Here is a 5065-nt window from a genome sequence, read left to right on the forward strand (position 1 = left end):
TAAACATAATTTTTTCTTCAAATGTTGAATACATCTTATTTTAAAACACTATTGTATTTAAATAACCACAACCCTCAGGTAATGTTACTGAAAGGTTGACATTTGGTTTGGAGGCTGCATCAGAAAAATAAGGCAAGTGATTTTTGAGACAAGGAAAGGGAAATTTATTGCTTTGTCAGCAAAGGAGGAAAAATATCAGACTATTCACCTCAAAATACCAAATTTCCTGAACATAAACAGAAATGCAGAGCTTTTAAACCAGCGGGCCTATTGTCAATCAACTACCATTAAAGATTCTAATCTTCCCATCTCTGCCTGGGAGTCCTGGGGGGCCCCACCAGCCAGTCTCTGGGCTTTCATCTCCATCTGACCATTCAGCTGAACTATTTCCTGCAGCACAAAGAACAAAACATATTCCCCTGCCCCTCTTGACCATGGTCTGAGGCAGGGATATAGGTCTCAGTTTCTAATAAGAGTGGAGGATTTTTTTTATGTGTATTAATTTGAGTTCTCTGGAGAAAGAAGAATCCTATGTATTCAATTATGATATGAGGACAATTAAGGTCCTAGTATGGTAGGGGGTGGGGGATGGGGAGAGCTGAGAAGGGGAGGGAGGGGGTGGGGGTTCAAGGGATGAAGTGCACCTTTTGGGGGCAGGACACAAACATAAGAGGGTCCTTATTTAACAAAAACAAAGTAACCTGGTTCTGTGTACCCTCAATGAATCCCCAACAATTAAAAAAAGAAAATGAGTAGAGGAGGTTTTAAAAAGACAAAACATTTTTTCCAGGTCATTTCCTCTGTTACACTAGTAGAAGATTTGCTGGATTCTATGAACAGAGTTTTTTCTCATAAATTTTTGGTGACACTGCTGCTTGTAGAGAAGTCAAGGGATGGGTCAGACTTTATCTAATGATGTACTAATAAAACAATGTGATTTTGCAATGTGCTCTAAGCCATGGAGACATTGCCAAATTTTGGAAGATGAAATTCTAATTTTTCCTTGTTGTTGTTTATTTGAATTACGCTCAGGATAAAAGTTTCTGCATGAATAAGATTTCTTGGCTTTAAAAGTAGACTATGGAAAAGATTAATAGGAAGCAAGAAGTTTTAAATATACCACCCAAGGGACTGTAACAAACTGGTCAGCTAGTCAACATACGAAGTTGGTCAACATTAGGAACTGCTATCGAGTACATGTGGTGCATGTCTGGTCTATGAAAATTAGGTCAACTTAAGGATGTGGTCAATGTAGGGAGGTGGTCAACTATGGAAGTTCTAGTGTACATTCATAGACCTAAATATGTGCTTACCATTTCATGAAGGAAAAAAGAGTGAGAGAATGCTGAGAATAATGAAATAATTAGGTATCATATTTGAAAAATTCAGAAGTCACAAACTACACACTGAAAGCTTAGGAGTTTCCTATACTAGTTGTCAGGCAACACATTCCACTTTCTGATGGTGTGATTTTTTTTTTCCAGTTCAAGGACCAAAAGGCACAAACCTCTGAAATTAGTAAGAAGCTTTTAAAAAGTATATTCAGGCTCAGCGCGTGTTAGCTCAAGCAGCTAGGGCACCAGCCACATACACTGGAGATGGTGGGTTCGAATTCAGCCCAGGCCCACCAAACAACAATGATAACTTTACAATGGAAAAATAGCCAGGCATTGTGCCGGGTGCCCGTAGTCCCAGCTCCTTGGGAGGTTGAGACAAGACAATCACGTAAGCCCAAGAGTTTGAGGTTGCTGTGAGCTGTGATGCAACAGCACTCTACCAAGGGCAACAGCTTGAGACTCTGTCTCAAAAAAAAAAGTATATCCAACCATTAGTGAATGTGACAACCTAGGTAGAGACAGTTGCTTTTAAACTTGGGGAATAATGGTCTACAATTAAGATTGTAGATTACAATCAAGAGCCAATTTTATTTTGGATTAATTTCTACTTAATACTATTCAGAAGGAAGTGGCCATCACCTGGGAGATTCTTAGAAATGCTTCAAAACAAACCTACTCAGAGATATGCATTTTAAGAACGTCCCTAGGTGATTCTTTTGCACATTCAACTTGAAAAGCACTGATTTATATTTGTATTTGAGAATGTAAAATGCTAAAATTCTAAAATAATGTAATAGAGAGGTAAGGTAGGGTAACTACAGCTGTAATTATCATTGCCACTTATCAAATATAAAAGAGGAAAAAGAGCTAAAATTGAGTGAGGTGTAAACCATAATACCATTCTTTACTATCACTTATAATCAATGATAGGATATATCACCATTTCCCTAAGTAGTCCTTGTTAAGCATTAAAACTCCTGTAATAATATGAGTGAAGAGGCAATATAATAGGCAATTGCTGTCAAGCCAGGGCTTGCTGGAGTTGCTCTTGTGTGTTCAGGGGCACTGAGGAGAAAGGAGAAATAGGGAAGAGAGTGATCAAGATGAGGCAGGGAAATGGTAGCTAACCTCATCCTTGGGAGACTGGGTGGGTCTTGGAGATCTATTATTCCAATTAGACAATGCATATTAAGCCCCACTAATCAAAGGATTTCTGAAATTGTCCCCATAAACTTGGAAGACCCAATCAGAACTGCCCCAATAAAGTGGATATGAGAATCAAGCCAACACCACATCTGGACTGAGTTGTACCTTGCAAAAAGACCCCTGGAACTTCTGCCCTACTAGTTGTGCAAATATATTAACCTTACAATAATGCGAACCCAATTTTTATAGAATTGAATATTCTTTTTTATTTTTAGAGATGAGAGTCTCTCCTCTGTTGCCCAGGCTAGGCTCAGACTCCTGGGCTCAAGCGATCTTCCCACCTCAGCCTCTCAAGTAGATGGGACCACAGGTATGCACTACTGTACCTGACTAAAATGAAATTTTTGAATTCCCATTTTTTTCTTTTTGCATTATGATGGAGTTTTAAGGTATTGCATATTTTCCAAATGTTTGGTACACAGTGCCCCCTTTTGCCCACTGTCTTCTGCTGTTGGGCACTGCCCCAGCCTCTTCCTTTGGATGTCTCCCCCTAGCATCTTCCAAAATCCAGCAATTAAGGCATAAGTAACACCTATCACTGTAGGAGTCCCTCTGAACTCTACTCTAGGGCTAAAGTGAGCAAGGATGGCTTCATTGGTGGGTGCCAGTGCCATTGCACAGGGCCTCATGATTGGAAGGGACCCAAACATGGTTTAATGATCCACTGTTGTCATCTTGAAATTATTAGAATTTTTTTAAAAGATGCTCATTTTTCATTCTTCACTATATCCTACTAATTATGCAGCCACTCCTGATAGCCAGCATCAGTTCTAATTAATCTGTTCAGGCTGTACCATTAAAGCATGAACAGAAATCCATAATTTTTTTATTTTGGTAAATCAGTAATTGACATCTTAGAAATCACTCTTACCAGATATCCATCCTTCCATCCATCCAGCCATCCTTCAATTCAGTTTAACATTTATTGTACACATACCATATACCAGACACTGTGCTAGTATAAATATATAGCTATTTAGTTTGAGTGAGATAGTCATGTGCTTGAAGGGCAGAGAAGGGAAATTTATCAAGTGATTACTATGAGTCAACTTCTGAGCTAGGTGCTTTATATGCGCCATTTCAATAATCTTTTTTTATTATTATTGAAACAGAGTCTTACTCCCAGGCTAGTGTGCCAAGGCATAAGCCTATCTCATAGCAACTTCAAATTCCTGGATTCAAATGATCCTCCTGCCTCAGCCTCCCAAGTAACTGAGACTGCAGGCACCTGCAACGATACCAGGCTAATTTTTCTATTTTTAGTAGAGACAGGGTCTCACTCTTGCTCAGGCTGCTCTCAAACTCCTGAACTCAAGTGATCCTCCCACCTTGGCCTCCCAGAGTGCAGAATCACAGACATAAGCCAATATGCCTGGCCTCAGTCATTTTTTAATTCTCACCACAATCTGAGATGTATATAAAGCACCTATATTATAAATGAAGAAAAGCTCAAGTTAAATAATTTGTCTAAAGTGTTGGAATTAGAATGGGAATTCATTGTTATTTTCATCCTTAGAACAGTCCTAAGTGCATTCATTCTGTAAAGAAGTTACTTGTAAAAGCATCTTTAGATTGGTGGCATAATGATCTGTGTGGACTGTATCTGATAGCGAAACAACCATAACTAGTGAAAATGATAAAAAAAATTAATGTCTCTGACAATAGTCCTAAAATCTTACATCAAATGGAAAAGCATTCTTTCAAGAAAATATATTAAACCTTAGTAAGAAAACTAAGGGTTTGTAGCATTTGAGTCATGAAAATGTTCTCTTCATTTCTCCCAGCTCAGTGAAACGGAGACTCTTTTTTAGGTGGGTGCAACCAATAACACAGGGCTTCATCTTTTCCCAGCTTCCAGTATAAAGGTATATGATTTCTCTCCAGAAGGAGCCAGCCATCTACATTTCTTATTCTCCTCAGCTCTCTGTGGCAAAAGCTATATTCCAGGAAGAAAAATCCAAGGCTCTTCTTCTCCCAAGCTACCTACCATTCACAGGACAGAATCTCTACTCCAGGCATTACAGGTCAAGAGTACTGGACTCCAACAGGCCTCACATTACCTGTTTATAGGCCAGAGGTTACACAGAAGTGTTACCTGATGAAGAGGGTCTGGCCACCTGTAACTGCCAGCCAATATGCAGAGACAGGGATCGGTCCACCAAACTTTATTTGTCAGAAGGCCAGCAACTCTGGAGAACAGTGAGAGTAGCCTCTCCAAGACTGTTCTGTTCTTCCATTCCCAAAATAAACAGTTTTATACATAAAAGTTCAAGTAAAGGCCACATTAACTTTTATTTTAAATAATAATAAGCACAACTCAGTAACAATCTATTACAACTTTCCAATTCAAAAGTCGAAACAAAAAGTTAATTTCTTAAATCAATCCTCCTAAAGCCAAGACCACATTAAGCCTTTAAAAAATAATAGCATAACTCAGTGACCTATTACAACATTTCCGATTCAAAAGTCAGTTTCCTAAATCAATCTTCCTAAACTATTCTAGATGGGCATCTTTAAGGTGG

The sequence above is a fragment of the Nycticebus coucang genome, chromosome X, assembly GCF_027406575.1.
Source record: "Nycticebus coucang isolate mNycCou1 chromosome X, mNycCou1.pri, whole genome shotgun sequence".
Taxonomy (NCBI): domain Eukaryota; kingdom Metazoa; phylum Chordata; class Mammalia; order Primates; family Lorisidae; genus Nycticebus; species Nycticebus coucang.